The sequence below is a fragment of the Moschus berezovskii genome, chromosome 3 (genome assembly GCF_049115385.1).
Source record: "Moschus berezovskii isolate FMDL1 chromosome 3, NW_MosBer_1.0, whole genome shotgun sequence".
NCBI lineage: Eukaryota > Metazoa > Chordata > Mammalia > Artiodactyla > Moschidae > Moschus > Moschus berezovskii.
The window spans coordinates 43,271,211-43,296,332 of NC_142462.1; positions in this window are offsets into that span (position 1 = coordinate 43,271,211).

Sequence of the window (25,122 nt, forward strand, 5' to 3'; positions counted from 1 at the left end):
GAAAGGGATATATTTAGTGGAGTGAAGAGTTAATATTCTGGCTCATTTATTGAAAAGCCTTATCTCAGCTTCAAACATTATGGGTCATATTTTCTTAAAAAATCCTCCAAAACTTTCATTCTTAAATCTTTATTGAAAGAAAAACATTTTTTTTAAATCTGATATTTAGGTATTTTCTCTGCAGTGTTCTTTATAAAATAATTTTGTGTCTTAAATTGCATTTGATATGATCTGTTCTCACTGCAGTTCAGTTCAGTTGCTCAGTCATTTCTGACTCTGTAACCCCATGGACTGCAGCACCCTAGGCTTCCCGGTCCATCACCAACTCCCGGATCTTGCTCAAATTCATGTCCATCGAATTGGTAATGCCATCCAACCATCTCATCCCCTGCTGTCCCCTTCTCCTGCTACCTTCAGTCTTTCCTAGATCAGAGTCTTTTCTAATGAGTCAACTCTTCGCATCAGGTGGTCAAAGTATTGGAACTTCAGCTTCAGCATCAGTCCTTCCAATGAATATTCAGGACTGATTTCCTTTAAGATTGACTGGTTCTATTCTATTAATGTATAAATGATTAAGAGAATCCAGGCAATGTTGTGTAAACTATCATCTTTCCATAGTAAAAAAAGAGTAAGTTTGGATATCAATGAAGATATACAGTATTTACAGTATCTTATGCTTTCTTACCCATTAATACCCCATCAGAATTTTTAATTGAAATAAAGATGACTGATTAAAGCTATAAGAAAAAAAAGTTCCTATTCCTGTACTCTTTTATTCTATTGTGTGTAAATATTACTTATTTTTTACTTTCAATTCAACCTTTTATAAACACTTATTGTAAAATATATTAACTTTAATACATTTATCTACAAAAGTGAAAACAGTCACAAAATTAGATGAGAACACAGTTCATGTGTTCAGAAAATTGTCACCTTTGTGTGAAGAAAATTTAAATATTTTTTGACATTTTCTTTATCTTGGAAATGAATAAGTGAATATAGCCCATAAATTATCTTACTTTGTTTTACTGGTAGTCCAGATTCCAGAGTGTACTGATTTAGAAAGGAATTTATCCTCTACATAAGCCAGAGGCTAATTGTCCATCTTCTGAATATTAACCTAGAGCTAGCTACCAATGCAAACTTCTAATTTAGCACATCTCAGTATAGAAAATTTCTATTTTGTTGTCAGTCTCCCTCACTAGACTCTAAGTCCATTGAAAGTGTTTCTGATGCCTGGTATAAAATAGTCACTCAAATGTTTATTGAACTGAATATAAGCTAAGTGAGTAGAATTGTAATTAGAATGTTGAATGAGCTGTTTGGGGGACACATCACATGCTTTTGTTTATGGATGACAACTTTTGTTTTAGAAACTGAGTGAAAATCTGGTGTGTTGAGTATGCTGTACATGGACTGATTTCACTTAACACATAATCTTTCATGTTGCAGGAAACAGAAACTATTTTACACTTCAAAATATTTCACACTGATCAGGTTTTCATTTTCTTCATTTGTATATTAACATTGGAGGGCTTCAGAGCTCAAAACAGATTTGAAAAATTTAAGTTCCACTATCAAAAGATAGCTAAAGGATTAGGTTTGTTTTCAGCCATACCAGGCAAAATTGAATCCATGATCTAATTTTCATACACAGTTTGACATCATGGAAAACATGACTCTGGGTAATTTGGGGAAAGTCACATAAACTTTTCCTTTCCTTATTTTCTTCACTATAAAATGAAAGAAATATAATCTTCTCTACCTCTGTCTCTCTCTAAATGCTGTGGAAATGGAATAAGAGAGCAAATTTAAGACATTAATTTTAAAAACACACAAAAATTTCCAAAATATTTTAAGCATCAGTAAATCACAATAATAACTTTAGCTCATATTTACCAACTATAAACTTGTTTCCTCAAAAAGCTATTTATAAAATCTCTGTAATACACAGCTTTCATATTTCTGAACTACTTACTGTAAATAACTATTTGAGTAGTTGATGAGAGTAAAAATACATCTAGACTAACCAAGTTTAGAGTTTTTAAGAGAAATAGGATGTGAAATTCCTAGACTTCAGAATAACTGTATTCAAATTTACCGTCTTTAAATTTTCCTCTATCTTAAAGAAGTTTCCTTAAAGTCTTAACTTATTTTTATAATAGGAAGGCATAAGTATTTTCATGTCTTTCTAGAAAATATCAACCAAGAAAATAATTACTGCCCAATAGAGTACAGAGGAAGAAAATAATCTCACTGATACCAAAGTTTCATTCAAGGCAATACTACTAATACTTTCTGGCAACAATAAAATGTTTAACATATGTATCTTCAATGTATTTAGTGGAAGCTATCAGATGAAGGCAGAAGTAGTATTAATAAACAGAATAATCCTCCATGACTTAAGTGTTATTAGTGGGATTTGGAGAGCTTGTAGAACAAGTATAATTCCAAATATGGGGTCTGTTCTTTTCAACTACTCTGGTTGGATTCCCCATGTGTGTTTTGGCACTCTGAGCTGGAAGACGTGTCACAGACTTCAGTTCCAGCTCATCTCCACTTATTATCACTAGACTTGTCAACTGTATGAAATGACCACCTCATGCGTACCGTGTAACATAAGAGAGGAATGTATTGGAGAGGTTCAAAAGTTTCCACCTCAAAGAGCTTGTTTCAATTTCTTCTCTCTTCTTTTCTGTCACATGCCTACATTAAACCTTCTCTGAGGCTACAGCCTTAACATACTCTGTATGTATATGGTCCATTTCTAACTCTTATGGGTCATTTGGAGGGATGTGTTCTATTGTGGAATATGTCCTGTGTTCTTTGGTTGACTAGCTATCAGCACTTCACTCCTTTTTCTGCTGTCTTATATGCGGTAGAAAGCAAGTGGAGCTTTAAAATTGAATTAAATGCATAGGCTAGTTAATGCAGTTCTCTATCATCCTCATATTTCTCTTCCTTTGCTCAATATTTACATTTTAGTCTCAGCTAAACAAAGTACAAGTTAAATACAGCATTCTTAAATTAACTTATATTCTTAAGTTAAATACAGTATGTCATTATTATTCTCATTTTCACTTGTCTTAGGGAGAAGAAACTTTTTGTTATTAAAACAAAGAAACTTCAAGATTTTAAAGAAAGAGAAGCTTCCAAATTTGGTGAGGCAGATGATCAGGTAGCTGAACACATTGAAGCTGCTTGATCTGCTGCCTCACCAAATCTGGAGGTACCTTTTCCTCTTCTGAATCTTCAAGGTCTATATTTTGTTTTAATGAAAATGGCTTTTGTTATAGATTCTCATCAAATTCTATAGGACCCACCTTTGTAATATATCTACTAGAGATAAGCTTCATATAGTGCCTGACATGCAGAAGGCCATCAATAAATGTCTGTAGACAGGTTGAATAGCTGAATATACTAAATCCAACCCTAGTCATCTCCTCCACTGTTATGCTTTTGGTCAGGGTAGTGTATTGGTCTCCTACCTGCCTCACTGCTTTCACATATTCCCACTATATTCTGTCCTCAAAACAGTGGCCATGGTGATCCTTTGGAAGTGTTTCTGGGTCCTGTCATTCTTCTGTCTAAAAGCCTCCAGTAACTTTTCATCTTGGGGTAAGTGCCAAGCTCCTCAAAATCAGCAAAATGTGAGATACAGTCTAGTTTTTTACAGTCCAGTTTTCTATTACCTTTCTCACCCCTTCTCCTGTATTCTGCTTCACAATCACCCTGTTTTAGTTTTTGACTCTTTAGATGTGCTCCAATTCTTCATGTATGCCTGTTGTTATTACTGACAGAAAATGTTCTTCCCCCCACAATAAGCATAACTTGTTTTCTTAGTTCCATCAGGTCTTTGTTTAAATTAGGTATTTTCAGGGAGATTTTCTGTGATAGATTATAGATTAGAAATATTTGCTTCTTCTCCCCATCTCATCTCCACAAGAGATGTATATTTCCTGCCCCTCCTCCTTGAATTTTGGCCTTTGCCGTATAAATTGCCAATGGAATATTATAAGACTGTTCCTGCTTGAAAAACACTTGTAATGCAAAATCTTTCCTTTATTACTCCTGCTGTGCAGATGAAAAAGATATGTCCAGGCTGGCCCATTGGTCCCTGGAGGAAAATGGCAAACGCATGGAGTAAAGCCAAATTATCCCACCTAGCTCAGCCTACGGAGAAGGCAATGGCAAGCCACTCCAGTACTCTTGCCTAGAAAATCCCATGGATGGAGGAGCCTGGTAGGCTGCAGTCCATGGGGTCGCTAAGGGTCGGACATGACTGAGCGACTTCACTTTCACTTTCACACATTGGAGAGGGAAATGGCAACCCACTCCAGTGTTCTTGCCTGGAGAATCCCAGGGATGGGGGAGCCTGATAGGCTTCCGTCTATGGGGTCACATAGAGTCGGACACGACTGAAGTGACTTAGCAGCATCAGCCCAGCCTAGAGCGTCATCCTATAGCTGGCCACCAGATTTGTGAGCTAAAAAATGTTTATGTTTATGTATGTCAGTGAGGTTTTTTGTGATTGTTTGTTTAACAACCTTGTGGAAATAGCTAACTGACTCACCTACTGTGATCAGCCTGTTTAAAACTGAATGTGTATAAGATATAGAACCCAGAATGAACAGATGTTTTTGCATCATGCCATCTATAAAATTCTCTTTAATTGACCATTTAAAAATTTAGTGCACTACTTTTGGGGGGACAAAAATGCACCCTACTTGCATGATTTTCCATGAAAATTGAGAGTACTTGCAAGACTTGCTCATGTCTTTGTGGCCAATCAGAGCGACACAAAGAACAGATGCTTTAGATATAATTTCCCATTCATCTTAGCTTTCTCTTCACAATGATTGATTCTTGGAGTTCCCTGAACAATTTCCAGAGTCAGATTCATTATATAGGATTTAAGTCAGAAATTTTGGCATTTTATAATAAACAAATGCACACAGGCTGCTCCTGCATAACAGGCTTGGGGTCCAGAAATTAGAGGACTCTAACCATTCTCTTGCCATCTTTAGTTATTTCAGAGCTTAATAAAATAAGCTCTTTCCAGCATTCCATACATTTCTTTGTCCTTAGTTCACTACTTCTTATCCACAGTTCTCTTGGGTATTCTTTTCAGAACTTAATATTTAAACATGGATATAAAAAGAATTTCCAACATGAGATTTAGCTATGTGTGCAGCATTTTATTTATATTTTGCATATGGTTAAGAGGGTTCATAGCTTTTTATTGATAGCCTATTATTGCCCTAAGTGAATCATTCTGGAAGTTCAAATAATTGTGTTTCACTCATGTGGTTCTCTTAATTTTTACTTCTTGTATTCTGAATCATTTAGAGTAAGAGGCTTTGTATTGTTGCTTCAGTGGCTTGTTTATACTTTTATTAGTTAAAAGGTCTTCATTATAAGAAATATTTTATTAATACAGTAGCATATTTCTTTGATTAAGAAGGAAATGTCTTAAAGGTATTTAAGCCTTTTAAAATTCATGACTACCAAACCTAGCATAGTTCTATGTTTCTTTTTATTATATTGTCTTATTCAAAGAAAACTAAAGTGAAATATATATATCTACATACATATATATATATACAAATTTATATACACACACAGGTATATAGACAATTTCCCAAATGGATGTATAGCATAGACAGTATTGTACAATCTACTATGTACTATCATTTGGCCAATAGTTAAGTATATTTTAGTTGAAAATAAAATAGCAGAGAAAAATTATGAAATGGTTCAAACAAAAAGATTATTACAACTTGTTTCAAACTGCTTAGCAATATCAAGCGTTAAATTCAAATATGCATTCTTATTCAATGGACAACCTAAAATAAAGTTTTATTTTACTGTCTATGAAAACTTTTTTCAGCTTTTTTCTTCGGACAATGCTAAAAATTTTTTGCATGATTATTATTTGTGAATATATTAATCTATTTACGTGAAGAAAATAGTCAATGTTTGGTTCTGCTTGTTTTCAACTACTTCTTTTCAACTCTTGGTGAGTTTAATTTTCTTTTAAGGAGCATGACAACAGACAAGTACGCTTTATGCTGATTTCCAGCTGGAAAAATGCATAAAGCTCCTTTTTAAATGACCCACCCTATGAACCCATAGGTATTGTCTCTAGTGAATGGCATTGTGCTATTTAATAAATCATCATATCAGCAGCTTTGCTGCAATGCACAGACTGGGAGACAGCACAGTAGCTGACATTTCTCTTCTACAAGGTTTTGACCTTACGGACTAGGTTGTGCTGTCAAACTCAGTTTTGGAGCCCTATTAATACACACTCAGAAACACTAAGCACATTGCTCTCTCTGCTATACTTTTATATCATTGTGGTACATCTGTATGTGTTGAAATGTAATAAACTTATTCAAATAAAATTAATCAAAGTTAAACATTAAAAATTTAGCAGATTTTGTCATTTTGAGATGTTTGATGTTTTTTAACTGAAATATAGTTGATATGCAATATTATGTTAGTTTCAGGAGTACAGCATAATGATTCAATGTTTACATGTATTATGAAATGATCACCACAGTAAGTTAGTAATTGTCTGTCTCCATATTGTCTATGATGCACCATGAGATGTTTGATATTTTAATTACCAATTTATAAGATAACACTTAGACTAACTCAAATATTAAAATACAGTGGATTTGGGATCAGTTAATGATTATACTGAGATTTCAACCAGAATGAGCTGGACAAGTGTTTTTGATAATGCAGAATTGCTAAGTGGCAGCTGCTCAGTCATCTTTTATTTGTTTACCCAGGGGTACATTTTGAACTTTGTATATCTCAATTTATTTTCTGCACAACCTTATACAGCTGTAGTGATGATTAACTAGATTAATGCATAAAAACAGTAAGTGTAATGCAGTGAATATCATGTACTGAATGAATGGGAACTGGACTTCATAACTGGTTTAACTCTTAGATAAACAAGAACTAGGGAAAAAGCTAGGAATGTCCATTTGTTGACAGTCTTTCTAAAGAGTAAGATTTCATCTTTTTTATATATCAATAATAACACATCCCTCAAAATACTTGAGTATTAGGTATCAGTTCAGTTCAGTCACTCAGTTGTGTCCGACTCTTTGCGACCCCAAGAATCACAGCACGCCAGGCCTCCCTGTCCATCACCAACTCCCGGAGTTTACTCAAACTCATGTCCATTGAGTCAGTGATGCCATCCAGACATCTCATCTTCTGTCATACCCTTCTCCTCCCTCCCCCAATCCTTCCCAGCATCAGGGTCTTTTCCAGTGAAGCAACTCGTTGCATGAGGTGGCCAAAGTATTGGAGTTTCAGCTTTAGCATCAGTCCTTCCAATGAACACCCAGTTGATCTCCTTTAGAATGGACTGATTGGATCTCCTTGCAGTCCAAGGGACTCTCAAGAGTCTTCTCCAGCACCACAGTTCAAAAGCATCAATTCTTAGGCGATCAGCTTTTTTCACAGTCCAACTCTCACATCCATACATGACCACTGTAAAAACCATAGCCTTGACTAGACGGACCTTTGCTGGCAAAGTGATGTCTCTGTTTTTTAATATACTCTCTAGGTTGGTTATAACTTTCCTTCCAAGGAGTAACCGTCTTTTAATTTCATGGCTGCAATCAGCATCCGCAGTGATTTTGGAGCCCCAAAAAATAAAGTCTGACACTGTTTCCACTGTTTTCCCATCTATTTCCCATGAAGTGATGGGGCCAGATGCCATGATCTTTGTTTTCTGAATGTTGAGCTTCAAGCCAACCTTTTCACTCTCCTCTTTCAGTTTTTCAAGAAGCTTTTCAGTTCCTCTTCACTTTCTGCCATAAGGGTGGTGTCATCTGCATATCTGAGGTTATTGATATTTCTCCCTGCAATCTTGATTCCAGCTTGTGCTTCTTCCAGCCCAGCCTTCCTCATGATGTACTCTGTACTCTGCATATAAGTTAAATAAGCAGGGTAACAAGATACAACCTTGACGTACTCCTTTTCCTATTTGGAACCAGTCTGTTGTTCCATGTCCAGTTCTAACTGTTGCTTCCTGACCTGCATACAGGTTCCTCAAGAGGCAGGTCAGGTGGTCTGGTATTCCCATCTCTTTCAGAATTTTTCAGTTTGTGATCCACACAGTCAAAGGCTTTGGCATAGTCAATGAAGCAGAAATAGAAGTTTTTCTGGAACTCTCTTGCTTTCTCCATGATCCAGCGGATGTTGGCAATTTGATCTCTGGTGCCTCTGCCTTTTCTAAAACCTGCTTGAACATCTGGCAGTTCACGGTTCACATATTGCTGAAGCCTGGCTTGGAGAATTTTGAGCATGGCTTTACTAGCGTATAAGATGAGGGCAATTGTGCGGTAGTTTGAACATTCTTTGGCATTGTCTTTCTTTGGGATTGGAATGAAGACTGACCTTTTCCAGTCCTGTGGCCACTGCTGAATTTTCCAAATTTGCTGGCATATTGAGCGCAGCACTTTCACAGCATCATCTTTCAGGATTTGAAATAGCTCAACTGGAATTCCACCACCTCCACTAGCTTTGTTCGTAGTGATGCTTTCTGAGGCCCACTTGACTTCACATTCCAAGATGTCTGGCTCTAGGTATAGGAATATATATTTCTACTATATGAGATTTCACAATATTAGCAATTGAGCTTGGGGTGTTCAGTGAGACAAAGCAGTACTTACATTTTTATGGACTTCCAGTACTTCAGAATAATGATAATAATGAAGCTAAGAATTGATACAATGATATATTTATGGTTTGAATTTTATAGTTTGAAAACTATATCTTGACTTATAAAATATTATTTCTCCAAAGTGTACAGTTAGTTGTCATGTAACCCAAATTGGGCTAAGTTATATGACAGTAACAAGTAACCCCAAATATTAAGGTTTTAATTCAAATTGATTGCCCATGTAATATGACCAAGGAGTGACAGCAGGGACAGAGGGGGCTATAGAATTTTACTGTAATCATTAAAGAACTCACAGTGAGGAATGCTTCATTTTGACACATGCATATCAGATCAGGTAAAGGGAAGGTAGCAATTCATGTACATCTTCTGAAAACTTCTGCCTAGAAGTAAAAGGTTGCTTATACTTGTTTTTTAATTGGATAAAGTAAGTCACATTGTCAGGATTAATTTCAATAGGGATGGAGAAGTATCCTACCAGATGATAAGAAGGAAGATAAAATATTTCTTAGTATCCCTGATAACTATGAAGTTTACTAATTAGTGTTTAAATTCTTAATTATTTTTATCATCATTATTTTTAAATCAGTTAAAACTAAACATACAGTTATTAATTATGTGATCCTTTGCCAAACAAATTGACAGAGCTCTACTTTTTTAAATAAGGACTAAGTATTAGTGAGAATTTTGTGTGTTTTATAATCTTAAACAATCACTGCTCCAGTGTGTCCAATAGACAGACATAATATTGGTTAAAAATTAATACTGACCTAAGTGTGGTACTCAGATTTGTGGTTCCAGTTTCTTGAATTTTTCAGTGATACAGAATGATCTGATTCAAAAACAAAATCTGGCTTGTATTAAACAAATTAATAACATCTAATTCATAAATTAGTTTAGTTCATTAATTAGTAATGAGTATTGATCAGCACAGATGTTTGATGAAAAGTCAAAATACATAGAATACCAAAATATATTTAGAGTATTACTTAATGAACATGGATTAAAGCATAACAAGTTACATTATTGACCGAAAAGTTATTTATATGCATCAGTTCAGTACAGTTCAGTAGTTCAGTCGTGTCTGACTCTTTGTGACCACGTGAATTGCAGCACGCCAGGCCTCCCTGTCCATCACCAACACCCAGAGTTTACTCAAACTCATGTCCATTGAGTCGGTGATGCCATCCAGCCATCTCATCCTCTGTTGTCCCCTTCTCCTCCCGCCCCCAAGCCCTCCCAGCATCAGAGTCTTTTCCAGTGAATCAAGTCGTCGCATGAGGTGGCCAAAGTATTGGAGTTTCAGCTTTAGCATCAGTCCTTCCAATGAACACCCAGGACTGATCTCCTTTAGAATGGACTGGCTGGATCTCCTTGAAGCCAAGGGACTCTCAAAAGAGTCTTTTCCAACACCACAGCTCAAAAGCATCAATTCTTCGTTGCTCAACTTTCTTCCCAGTCCAACTCTCACATCCGTACATGACCACTGGTAAAACCATAGCCTTGACTAGACGGACCTTGGTTGGCAAAGTTATATCTCTGCTTTTTAATATCCTATCTATGTTGGTTATGACTTTCCTTCCAAGGAGTAAGCATCTTCTAATTTCATGGCTGCAATCATCATCCGCAGTGATTTTGGAGCCCCCCAAAAAAGTCTGACATTGTTTCCACTGTTTCCCCATCTATTTCCCATGAATGATGGGATCAGATGCCATGATCTTTGTTTTCTGAATGTTGAGCTTCAAGCCAACTTTTTCACTCTCCTTTTCACTTTCATGAAGAGGCTTTTTAGTTCCTCTTCACTTTCTGCCATAAGGATGGTGTCATCTGCATATCTGAGGTGATTGATATTTCTTCCGGCAGTCAATTCCATCTTGTGCTTCTTCAAGCCCAGCATTTCTCATGATGTACTCTGCATAGAAGTAAAATAAGCAGGATGACAATATACAGCCTTGACGTACTCCTTTTCCTATTTGGAACCAGTCTGTTGTTCCATGTCCAGTTCTAACTGCTGCTTCTTGATCTGCATACAGGTTTCTCAAGAGGCAGGTCAGGTGGCCTGGTATTCCCATCTCTTTCAGAATTTTCCACAGTTTATTGTGATCCAGACAGTCAAAGGATTTGGCATAGTCAATGAAGCAGAAATAGATGCTTTTCTGGAACTCTCTTGCTTTTTCAATCATCCAGTGGATGTTGGCAATTTGCTCTGGTTCCTCTGCCTTTTCTAAAACCAGCTTGAACATCTGGAAATTCACAGTTCATGTATTGCTGAAGCCTGGCTTGGAGAATTTTGAGCATGACTTTACTAGCGTGTGAGATGAGTGCAATTGTGAGGAAGTTTGAGCATTCTTTGGCATTGCCTTTCTTTGGGATTGGAATGAAAACTGACCTTTTCCAGTCTTGTGGCCACTGCTGAGTTTTTCAAATTTGCTGGCATATTGAGTGCTGCACTTTCACAGCATCGTCCTTCAGGATTTGAAATGCATATATATTATATATATGTACGTGTTACATGTTATGATATCCAAATGTGATTGTCAACACTATAGAAATATTTCTGTGATACAGACTATACCTGAGGTTCATGGGTCAAAATATCCTCTCCATTAGACAAAAACCATTTTTTAGAACTGTAAAATAGATAATGATATAATCAATTTTTATCAATTAACAATGTTTTTTTAATCATAATTCAGTTTTATTCCATTCATAATTTTCTGAGTTTATGTCTAGTCATCTGGAATTAATGTTTACATTATTTTCCTATCACATATGCCTTGTGTTGTTTCAAACATACATAAACTAATATAGCTTCTACCATAATACCTACTTTTTACTAGGTACCTGTTAATTATTATAACTTTTCCATATTTTATATCATCAAATTCTCCCAACAGCTCAGTTATATTGGCATTATTATTTTTATTTTATAGATAATGAAATTAGGAATTAGAAATATTGCTTTTTCCCCTTACATAATGAGAATTTGATAAAGCAGCAGCAATTTAAGTAAAAATCTATGTGGTGCCAAATAATACTCATTCCAATATATTTCTCACTTATTCCACACTCAGTTCCATTTTAATTATTCTAAATTTCATTAAGGGGTTACTTAAACTTATGTTATTGTTGAAATCCACATACTTCTTTTCCCTTCACAATGAACAATCAAAAAGACAAACAGATGGCTGAAATGAAAATATGATAGTCTATTTTAAAGAAAAGCTAAAAGTTAGTTAAAATGTCTATAGTTGACCTCTCATTCCTTAATTTTTGTATTATAGAAGAAATTTTCTTCCTTTGAGCATTTTCTATTGTTTGAAGTTTTCCATATTCTCCAGCATAAATTTTGGTCTTCAATGAGTACCTCAGGATCAAGGTTTCTTCACTGATTAAAATCTGTCTGTGATCACCATTTCTAAATTCTAAGACAAAAATTAAAATCCCATTTAATCTTAGCAAAGCTACTCTAAGAGGCAAATCTACTACAAAACTGAAGAAGTAAAATCTTTGCCCTCATCTTTCACTTCCATCCTATTTCAGAAAAGCCACAACTTAATCAGGGAATAAAGAATATGTGAAATCAAATCATTAGCATGCTGTAAGGGGTGGATGACGGCCAAACAGGAAAGAAAGAAAAAAAAAAAACTTTCTCAAAAATTCTGAAGTTCTCATGCTCTTAACAAAAGTAGTGAGTCTTTCAATTGATTAATCAATTAGTATTTGCTAACAGCTTTTGTGTTGTTAAGAAACGTGTTCCACTCTTTAAAACTGCATCCTCATAATCATTCTAACACCTTGCATAATTAGCTTTTTAGTGAAAGGTGGATGGACTCAGTCTCCTGTAAACAAGTCACTAAACTTTTTGGGCTTCCCTGGTGGCTGAGATGGTAAAGAATCTGCCTGCAATTCTGGAGACCTGGGTTCAATCCTGGGGTTGAGAAGATCCCCTGGAGGAGGGCATGGCAACCCACTCCAGTGTTCTTGCCTGAAGAATCTCCATGGACAAAGGAACCTGGTGGGCTGCAGTCCATGGGGTCGCAAAAGTCAGACACGACTGAGCAACTGAGTATACACACACATACACACAGACTTTTTTTTTTTTTTTTTAATGTGGCAGTACATGCCTCCCCAAGGCAAGTACAGGAAATAATTATGTCTGACTTAATGTATACATTTAAACATGCTCAGCATCAAAGTTTGTATAGAAGGCAGGAAAATAGTAAATGTGGTAAAGAATTGTTCTGGAGAAGATGCAATTTGATAGGCAATTTCAAATATATGTGGTCTGTATACCCTTAGTAACAAAAATTCTGGGAAATGGTTAGTGCATATTCCAAGAAATTGCAAATTTTTAAAAGCCATTGAAATGACCAAGACTGAGTTAGAATTCAACCCTGAATCTCTGAAGGATAATTTCTTTCTCCAGTTGGAGTTCTCTATCCAAACTGTAACCACAGCAAACTGACAAAACCCACATATTCTGTCCAGCTACCACTGTTTTACGAACATACAGTGCACACAGAAAGGGAAACAAAATCTGATAGAATAATTACAAATGTACATTCCTTAAAAATCTAAGCTTTTCATAATTCTAAAATTAATATGAAATATATCATTACATACGAAAGTTATCTTTTATACTTTTGAAGAACTAATATGTATTGACCCTTACTAGCTGTTTTATTCAGAACTCTATCTGTAAAACGGCTAATATTCTTATGTTTACTATATTTGTGTATAGCTATTGCTGATAAATAAAAAAAGAAAATCAAATAATAGTTCACTTTGCATTTCCTTGGGCCACTTTTTATTGTATGGCATTATTCCTGTTTAATGTTAATAACAGATGTGGCTTTCACCTCTCCCATCATAGCAGGAATTTCCTTTCATGTGTCATGTTGTTGTCAAGTTTTCATCACCATTATCTTCTTCCATATTCCCCATAGATGGATAGTATCCTAATCCTTGAAAACCATTCAATCTGGTTGTTTAGATATGGACAATGTTTTAACATTTTAATTTCAAAGTGAATTATGTTGCCAGATTTGCAGTATGCCTGCTGGGTGAGTTAAGGTGTGTCACAAAACCTTGGGTTTAAGGATCCAGTGTTGTAACATAGTTATTGGTATTGATTTGTTCTCTGGGAAATGTAATACATCTGTGTAAAATATTATTCAATTGATTTGTTACATGTAAAGGTACCTCTCTCCATAAAAAGCGCTTCCTCAGGGAAATGAAGACTTCCATGGTTTTGAGGTATTTTCTTAGAGCTGCATTAAACACAGCATTCAAATATTTATCCTCTTGTTCCCTTTATGTTCACTATATGTTTCTAAATATTTTGGCCATTCGAATATTTACTATTCTGTTCACTAGGAGGAAGACATGAAAATAAATAAAGACATGTTTCTAAGTTTCAGGACAATTGCAACAGAGGGGATTACAAAATGTAAGGTTGATAAGAAATTAGTGCAAAATACTGTGTTGGTTTGATTGATGATAGTATAATATTTAGACTGGATCCCTAAAATAGATGTAAGTGATTATTGCAAATATATAGTGATACCTGTGATATAGCCAAAGTTTAGTTGTGGAAAATAAGGGCATGATAATACATTGAAGCCAGAAATAGAGTGGTAAATATGATGAGTCATAAATTTGGTATGGCGTTTCCCAGGAGATAAAACCAAGAAGCAAGTATCATTGTTATTAAAATAAATTTTAAGAGGTAAAATGGTGATGTAATATAAATATAAAATGAACATGTGTTAAACATTTATCCAGCTCACGACAAGAGTAAACCAGTATGATAATAAAATCAGCTCAAAGAGTCAAAGTACATTTGAAAACTGTGCATGATATAAATATACATGTTTTGTACTATAAATTATACAATTCATAAAATTATATAAATTTTAAATGTTAGACTTCTGGGTTGGAAGCAAAACTGGTTAATGTCTTATACTGCAATAAACTATAACCTTTGGACTTACCTGGGAATTTGAAAGAAACTATATCTGTACTGGACAAAAATTAAAAATCAATCTTTAATCAATTTCAAGCCAAGATTTTAACTAAGAAAATTTCCCTAGGACAATTTTGGGTGACATCAATACCACTTAGCATTGAAAGAACATATAGTTTATGTTTTGGCTTTATTTCAGCTTTGTTAAATTTTTTGTGATATTAGTTATCAGAATAATAGTTAATATTTTTAAGCCCTATGTTTCCCGTCTTCATTCATTTTTGTGTATTAATTTACTTACTTCTTAAAAATACTTTATAATGTAAACCATTGTTATTGGCTACACCTTATTATTCAAGTTTTATTGACTTACAATTGACAAGCAAAAAATGTATATATTTAAGGTGTAGATCATTCAGATATGACCTATATCAAATCCCTTACGATTATACAGTGGAAGTGGCAAATAGATTCAAAGGATTAGATCTAATAGAAAGAGTGCCTGAAGAACTATGGATGGAGGTGGTGACATTGTACAGGAAGCAGTGATCAAGATCATCCTCAAGAAAAAGAAATACAAAAAGGCAAAATGGTTGTCTGTGAAAAGAAGAGAAGTGAAAGACAAAGGAGAAAAGGAAAGATATACCCATTTGAATGGAGAGTTCCAAAGAATAGCAAGGAGAGATAAGAAAGCCTTCCTCAATGATCAATGCAAAGAAATAGAGGAAAACAATAGAATGAGAAAAACTAAAGATTTCTTCAATAAATTAGAGATACCAAGGGAACATTTCAAAAGATGAGCACAATACAGGACAGAAAAGGTATAGACCTAACAGAAGCAGAAGATATTAAGAAGAGGTGGCAAGAATACACAGAAGAACTATATGAAAAAGATCTTCATGACCCAGATAATCACGATGGAAAGATCACTCACCTAGAGCCAGACATCCAGGAGTGTGAAGTCAAGTGGGCCTTAGGAAGCATGACTATGAAGACAGCTAGTGGAGGTGATGGAATTTCAGTTGAGCTACATCAAATCCTAAAAGATGATGCTGTGAAAGTGTTGCACGCAATATGCCAGCAAATTTGGAAAACTTAGCAGTGAAAAGGGTCAGTTTTCATTCCAATCCCAAAGAAAGGCATTGCCAAAAAAGCTCAAACTACCACACATTTGCACTCATCTCACATCATAGCAAAGTATTGCTCAAAATTCTCCAAGTCAGGCTTCAATAGTACATAAACCGCGAACTTCCAGCTGTTCAAGCTGGATTTAGAAAAGACAGAGGAACCAGAGATCAAATTGCTAACATGTGTTGAATTATCAAAAAAATGAGAGAGTCCCAGAAAAATATCTACTTCCACTTTGTTGACTAAACCAAACCTTTTGACTGTGTAGATCACAGCAAACTATAGAAAATTCTTCAAGAGATGGGAATACCAGACCATCTTACCTGCCTCCTGAGAAATCTGGATGCAGGTCAAGAAGCAACAGTAAGAACTGGACATGGAACAACAGACTGGTTCCAAATAGGGAAGGGAATACGTATTGTCATCCTGTTTATTTAATTTATATGCAGAGTACATCATGAGAAATGCTGGACTGGATGAATCACAAGCTGGAATCAAGATTGCCAGGAGAAATATCAATAACCTCAGATATGCAGATAACACCACCCTTATGGCAGAAAGTGAAGAAGAACTAAACAGCCTCTAGATAAAAGTGAAAGAGGAGAGTGAAAATGTTGGCTTAAAACTTAACCTTCAGAAAACTGAGATCATGACATCCAGTCCCATCTCTTCATGGCAGATAGATGGGGAAACAGCATAAAAAGTAAGAGACTTCATTTTGGGCTTCAAAAACACTGCAGATAGTGAGTGAAGCATGAAATTAAAAGACGCTTGATTTTTGGAAGAAATATATGACCAACCTAGACAGCTTATTATAAACCAGAAACAATACTTTGCCAACAAAGGTCTCTCTTAGTCAATGCTCTGATTTTTCCAGTGGTCATGTATGGATGTGAGAGTTGGACTATAAAGAAAGCTGAGCACTGAAAAATTGATGCTTTTGAACTGTGGTATTGGAGTAGACTCTTGAGAGTCCCTTAGATAGCTAGGAGATCCAACCAGTCCATCCTAAAGGAAATCAGTCCTGAATATTCATTGGAAGGACTGATGCTGAAGCTGAAGTTCCGATACTTTGGCCAGCTAATGTGAAGAACTGACTCACTGGAAAAGACCCTGATGCTGGGAAAGATTGAAGGCCAGAGGTGAAAGGGATGACAGCGGTTAAAATGGTTGGATGGTATCACTGACTTGATGGACAAGAGTTTGAGTAAACTCCAGGAATTGTTGATGGACAGGGAGGCCTGGCATGCTGCAGTTCATGGGGTCGCAAATAGCTGGACATGACTGAGCGACTGAATTGAACTGAATGGAAGGTGTACAATGTGATGGATGAAGTGAAATGAAAGTTGCTTGGTCATGTCCAGTTCTTTCCGTGGAATTCTCCAGGCCAGAATATTGGAGTTGGTAGCCTTTCCCTTCTCCAGGGGATCTTCCCAACTCATGTGTTGAACCCAGGTTTCTCGCACTGCAGGCAGATTCTTTACCAGCTGAGCCACAAGGGAAGCCCATAATCTGATGGGTTTATACATATATACATGGTGACGTGATTACCACAGTCAAGCTTATTAACACAAACATCATCACACATAGTTTTGCTTTGATGTTTGTTTGTTTTACTTTAGGTAGTTTGTTAACATTTAAGATATACTCTATTAGCACATTTCAAGTATCAATAGGGTGTTATTAACCATGGGTGGGTGAAGTCGCTCAGTCGTGTCTGACTCTTTGTGACCCCATGGACTGCAGCCTGCCAGGCTCCTCCATCCATGGGATTTCCCAAGCAATAGTACTGGAGTGGGCACCATTTCCTTCTCTGGTTTTTAACCATAGTCACCACGCTATCCATTAAATCTCCAGAAGTTACTTCCAACAGATTGTAACCATTGTCCAACCTCTCTCCATTTCCAAACCCCTAGCCCCTGGTAACTACTGTTCTACTCTCTGATTCTATGAGTTAAACTTTTTAGTTTCCACATGTAAGTGGGATCACCGAATATTTGTTTTCTCTGTCTACTTCATTCCTCTTAGCATAGCATGATATAGTCCAGATTCATTCATATTGTCCCAAGTGGCAGGATTTCCATTTTTATAACTGAATTTTATTTCTCTTTGTGATATATATATATATGTGTGTGTATGTATGTATGTATATGTTGTTCTTTAGTCGCTAAGTAGTTCCAACCCTTTTGTGACCCCATGGACTGTAGCCCGTCAGGATCCTCTGTCCATGGGATTTCCCAGGGAGGAATACTGGAGTGGGTTGCCATTTCCTTCTCCAGGGGATCTTTCTGACCCAGATATTGAGCCCCCGTCTCTTACATTGCAGGCAGATTCCTTACCACTGAAACATCAGGGAAGACCATACATGTATTTTCGTGTGTGTGTTGTTTTGTTTGTTTGTTTTTGTTTTTGGTATTGTATGAGTTCTTTATATGTTTTGCATATATCAGGAATATGATTTTCAAATATTTTATCCCAACCCATAGTTTTCATATAGTTTTCATATTCTTTTTGTTGATTGTTTCCTTTGCTTTGTAAAAGTTTTTAAGTTTGATACCATCCCACCAGTGTATTTTTGCTTTTGTTTTGTAGTTTGTTTCCTATGTTTTTGGTGTCATATGTAAAGAAATTATTGATAAGACTGATGTCAAGAAAAATTTTTCCTCTTTTCTTCTAGGAGTTTTATCCCTTCTCTACTAATTTTGTAAGAGTTTGAGGAGGATTGACATTAATCTTTCTTTAGATCTTTGATAAAATTCACCAGTTAATAACTGGTGATCCTGGATTTTCCTTTGTTGAGAGGTTTTAGATTAATGATTAATTATCACTAGTACTTTTCACCTCTATTCGTTTCTTCAGATTTTTGTGTCTTTGTGACTCAGTCTTGGTCAATTACATGTTTCTAGTAATATGTCTATTATTTATAGATTATCTAATTTTTTTAGTTCTTTTAAAAATATTTTAACTTGCTTTTTAATTAGCAGAAAATTGATTTACAACTTTGTGTTGGTTTCTGCCTTATAACAACAGGAATCAGTTATAATTATATATGCATCTCTTCCCTCCTTCCACTCCCTTCTTTCCCCCGATCCTACCCCCCAAGTCATCACAGAGTGCCAGGCTGGGTTCCCTATGTTATTTAGCAACGTCCCACTGTTTTCTACATGATAGTGTATTTATGTCAGTGCTACTTTTTCAATTTATCCCAGCCTTACCTTCCTCCACTGTGTCCACAAGTCCCTTCTTTACTAGGTTCATCAGTCCCTTTTTTTTCTAGATTCCGTATTGTTGTTGTTCAGTCACTCAGTTGTGTCTGACTCTGCAATCCCATGGAGTGCAGCACACCTCAAACACATGTCTTCTGAGTCAGTGATGCCATCCAACCATTTCGTCTTCTGTCATCCTCTTCTCCTCCTGCCTTCTACCATTCCCAGCATTAGGGTATTTTTCCAATGAGTCAGTTTTTTTGCATCAGGTGGCCAAAGTATTAGAGCTTCATCTTCAGCATCAGTCCTTCCAATGAATATTCAGATTCCATATATATATATATGTATATATATATATATATATGTGTGTGTGTGTGTGTGTGTGTGTGAGTGTGTTAATATATGAATTGGTTCAGTTCAGTTCAGCTGCTCAGTCATGTCCGACTCTGCAACCTTGAACCGCAGCACTCCAGGCCTCCCTATCCATCATCAACTCCTGGAGTTCACCCAAACCCATGTCCATCGAGTCAGTGATGCCATCCAACCATCTCATCCTCTGTCGTCCCCTTCTCCTCCTGCTCTCAATCTTTCCCAGCATCAGGGTCTTTTCAAATGAGTCAGCTCTTCGCATCAGGTGGCCAAAGTGTTGGAGTTTCAGCTTCAACATCAGTGCTTCCAATGAACACCCAAAACTGATCTTTAGGATGGGCTGGTTGGATATCCTGGTAGTCCAAGGGACTCTCAAGAGTCTTCTCCAACACCACAGTTCAAAAGCATCACTTCTTTGGGGATCAGCTTTCTTTATAGTCCAACTCTTACATCCATACATGACCACTGGAAAAACCATAGCTTTGACTAGACGGACCTTTGTTGGAAAGTAATGTCTCTGCTTTTTAATATGCTATCTAGGTTGGTCATAACTTTCCTTTCAAGGAGTAGGCGTCTTTTAATTTCATGGCTGCAATCACCGTCTGCAGTGATTTTGGAGCCAAGAAAAATAAAGTCAAGCCACTGTTTTCCCATCTCTTTGCATGAAGTGATGGGACCAGATGCCATGATCTTAGTTTCTGAATGCTGAGCTTTAGGCCAACTTTTTCACCCACCTCTTTCACTTTCATCAAGAGACTCTTTAGTTCTTTTTCACTTTCTACTATAAGGGTGGTGTCATCTGCATATCTGATGTTATTGATATTTCTCCCAGCAATCTTGTGCTTCTTCCAGCTCAGCGTTCCTCATGATGTACTCTGCATGTAAGTTAACTAAGCAGGGTGGCATCATCAAAGAATCTGCAAACAATAAATGCTGGAGAGGATGTGGAGAAAAGAGAATCCTCCTGCACTGTTGGTGGAAATGTAAACTGATACAGCCATTATGGAAAACAGTATGGAGGTTCTTTAAAAAAACTAGGAATAAATTTACCATATGACCTAGCAATCCCACTACTAGAAATATACCCTGAGACAACCACATTTTAAAAGACACATGTACACCGATGTTCATTGCAGCAATGTTAACAATAGGACATGGAAGAAACCTAGATGTCTATTGACAGATGAATCAATAAAGAAGTCATGGTACGTTTTACATTGGAATATTACTCATCCATAAAAAGGAATGGATTTGGGTGAGGTGTAGTGAAATGAATGAAGCTAGAACCTCTTATACAGAGTGAAGTAAGTCAGAAAGAAAGAAACAAGTATGCTATCTAATTTGATTTTGTATAATTGTTTATAGTGGTCTTTTATGATTCTCTGCATAGATATTTCTGTGGTGTCAGTGTAATATCTATGTTTTCATTTATGATTGTTTGAGTCCTCTGTATTTTTTGATTAATCTTCCTAAACATTTGTTAATTTTGTTTATCTTTGGTTTTTAAATTGTATTTCTAGGCTCTATTTCGTTTATTCTGGCTCTAAACTTATTTTCTTCTTTTGCTAAACCTCAGCTGAGTTTATTATTTTCTTAGTTCCTTGAAATATACAGTTAGGTTGTTTATTTGAAATCTTTGCTTTTTCTTATTGCAAACATTTATTGTTCTGAACTTTCCTCTTATAATTGTTTTTGCTTCATTCCACAAGTTTAGGTATGTTTCCATTTTTTTTCCACAATTATTTTTCATTTCCCTTTTGATTTCCTTATTAACCCTCTGGTTGGCCAGGAGTTTGTTGTTCAATTTCTGTTTATTTGTGAATTTTTCAATTTTCCTTCTTTTATGGATTTCTAGTTTCATACCACTGTGGTTGGAAAAGATAGTTTATATATTTTCAGTTTTCTTAAATTTGTTAAAACTTGATTTATGGTACAACATGTGATCTATCTTGGAGGCTGTTCCATGTGTGCTTGAAAAGAATATGTGTTCTAGTGCTAGTTGATCATATGACTATTAGGTTTATTTGATCTGCTGTCTAATTTAAGTTGATGTTTCCTTATTGATTTTTCTCTCTGGGTGATTTACCCAACATTGAAAATGTATTGCTATCTATTTCTCCTTTTAGTTCTGATAATTTTTGCTTTACATACTTTGGTGTGCTAGAGTTGGACACATATATTTTTTTAATATTATATTCTCTTGATGAATTCACTCATTTAGCACTATTTTAGTGACTTTTTTGTCTCTTGTAACTGATTTTGAATGAAAGTATATTTTTTTCTAAGTAGAAATATCCTATTCTCTTTTGTTTATCATTTGCATGGAATATAATTTTTCCATCCTTTCTATTTCATGTTATGTGTGTCCTTAAAGCTAAAGTGAGTCTTCTATAGTTAGAAAAGTAAATTTTTTAATCTTGGGAGGATGTTGTTTGTTTAAGACTTTATATTTTTAAAAGAGTTTTATCTTTACAACAAAACTGAGAGAGAGGAACAAAGGTTTTCCATATATACCCTGTCCCAACAAATGCACAGCCTCTCCCAATATCAACATCATTCAGCAGAACTGTACTTTTTTTAAATTTTTATCAATAATGAATCTACAGTGACACATGAAAATAATTCAAAGTCCGTATTCTTCTGAGGATCACCTTTGGTGGTAACCAGTCATTGGGTTTGGACAAATGTGTAAAGACATATACCCGCCATTATAATATATAAAGTATTCTTACTGCACTAAAAATCCTCTGTGCTCTGACTATATTTCCCCGCTCCTATCCCCCAAAACCACTCTGACTATTGTAACTTTAAAGTCTTTAAGTTGGGTATCTTCAGTCCTTCACATTTGTTCTTCTTCAATATTATTTTGTCTATTCTGTGTCTCTTGCCTTTGTATATAAACTTTATTCTATCTGGGTGTTGCTGTGTGTAGATGTGCATACCAGCTATCCAGATTTTATTTTTTCAGAGATGCTTTAAACTTTAGTTTGAAATACCTTAATTTTACATATAACATATAATTTATAAATTTTAATATATAAATATAATTGTACATAATTAGATGTTAATATAATATATATACATATGTGTATATATGTACACACAGAGAACTATAACTGATATTGCTAGGTTATATTTATAAGAAAGCTTTTCCTATATTTATGAATAGTTTCCATAGTCTGCATTAATGCCAGTTGCTACAAATATGCTTTTGGTAATGGTTTGGTATCAGAAAGTTTAAGGTTATATTTGTTAGTGAAAACCTAGAGAATAAATATTATATATTGCAAATCTAAGGCATATTCTTGATCTGCTGGTAAGGTTGATGTAGCTCTTTTAAGAAAATTAAGGTGTCAAAGCAACACTCAGGCCGGAAAAGGCAGTTGAAGTAGGGCTTTATAAGTTATTGCGAAAGTCTTTCTCCACAAAGAGTTTAAGGATACCATTGAAGATGAACTAGTGAATAATAGTAGTCTTGAAATTTTCTCACAGTGTTTGGCGGAATTAACACTATCCTGGAACATTTTCAGAGCATTTATTACTAATATCTTAACATGCATAAGAATGCATTGCATACATAAAATGTCTACTCAGGTCTCCTGCATTGCAGGTAGATTCTTTACCACCTGAGCCACCAGGAAAGCCCCACAAAATGTCTAGATGTTTAGCAATTCAATATCTCGTATATTTCAAGAGATACCACCAGACAAGAAAAACAGATACAAAGCAGCAACTTTTCCTTGCTATGTTGGCTGTTTGATATAAACATTTTTGAAGACTTATACCAAGGTTTGTTAGTTGTATTGAAGTCTTTTCTTTTGGACAATATACATAATTTATACAAATATAACAATAGTCTGTAAGGACATTTATTTATAAAACAATAATGAAAATATTTAATATTTGCATAAATATTTAATATAAATATTTAGTATAAAATATTTAATATTCAGTCAGTTTAGAACTGAGTAAGATGCATTGAGTAAGATGCATTATATACAATAACTGACACTTGGTACACACTGAATTAATTCATTTTCTTGACTACTCCCTAGATCCCATTAAGAATGTCTCATCAGATGTGGGATAAGAAATCAAATGTCTTTTACACAGTGCTGTGTCTCGATTTTTGTTCTGAGTTCTTATGTAGTTTCTGCCCTACTGGCTTAAACTTCAATCTGGCTGCTTTGTACATGATGATATATATACTTTTGTTAATAGAACATGGATTTCCTTAATCTTCACTGTTATTATTTTTATCTTGAATTTAATTTCTCAGTACAGACCTTTATATATGAGTTAAGCATCAGCATCAATAAGTTAGCAATGAATAATAATTTAAGATATATCAGTACACTAAGCACATTTCTTAATGACACATGAAAGAAGATTGAGTCACATATGTAGCATTCATTGTTATAAGAACTAGAATGCTATGATATAAAACTGTAGACATATTTCAGGTAAAACTTTAGGTGAAACACTTTAATAAACAAAGATAAGTGGATAGATAAACAGACATCAAACAAATAGATAATGGTAAAGGCCACCTATCATGACATACTAAATAGCATTGCATATACTATGATGCAATAGGAGTTCAGAGAAGGAAAGACTAACCAAGAATAGAGCAAAATAAAGGGATTCATGCATGAATTTTTGACTTGTAGCATGTAAATAAGATGTTGATTATGAATAAAAAGTAAAATTCCACAAGGGAAGCAACCTGAATAGCAAATCAAAGTAAGAAAAAAATTGGTATATATGTGAAAAGTGGGTAATAATTTTGCTTTAATCATTCTTTCTTCATTCTTTGATTCATTCAGTCAATCCACAAATATTTGTTGAGTGATTACAATACCAGATACTGTTTTAAGGACTAGTTACTCAGCAGGAAAAACAAACTCCCATTGTATAAATGAGGAGTGGAGAGAAAATGGCAGCTAGTGAGAGATACTGCTGGATATAAAAGGCTGTAAAATAAAGCAAATGAGATTGTTTTTGTTTTGTTTGTTTGTTGTTTACAACTTCTTGCTAATCCTGTTTTCTTTGCTTAGACTCCTTGCCTCTTTATCATCACTGGCTAGCTTGCTTATTAATTGCTCAGTTCAGTTCAGTTCAGTTCAGTCGCTCAGTCGTGTCCAACTCCTTGCGACCCCATGAATCACAGCACGTCAGGCCTCCCTGTCCATCACCAACTCCCGGAGTTCACTCAAACTCATGTCCACAAAGTCAGTGATGCCATCCAGCCATCTCATTCTCTGTCGTCCCCTTCTCCTCCCGCCCCCAACATTTCCCAGCATCAGAGTCTTTTCCAGTGAGAATTGCTACTGATTATTAAAACACTGCTTAGGGAAGCCCTTTTTAATATCCAAAAATACACTCAGGTTCTCCTGGTCTTACAACACTGTATGACTATTTTTCTTAATATTTATCACATTTCTTATTTTACACATTTTATCTGAATATTTTCTGTATGTTTTCCTTATTACTGTGAGTTTCATGAGGGTCAAGACTATCTGATTTTGCTTCTTAACTCCTAATGTAAGAAATCATTAAATTAAATTTTATAAATTAGGAAAAAACATCACAACCTATAGAACAGGCAGAAAAAGCTATCACAGTCCCTTTAATTAAAAATATTCAAGTCTTCTAGGTCCAGAAAAATTATATCATAGGCCAAAATTAATTGTGGTTATATCATTCCTGTTTTTTTTTTCTCAGAATTTAAGATAAATGGA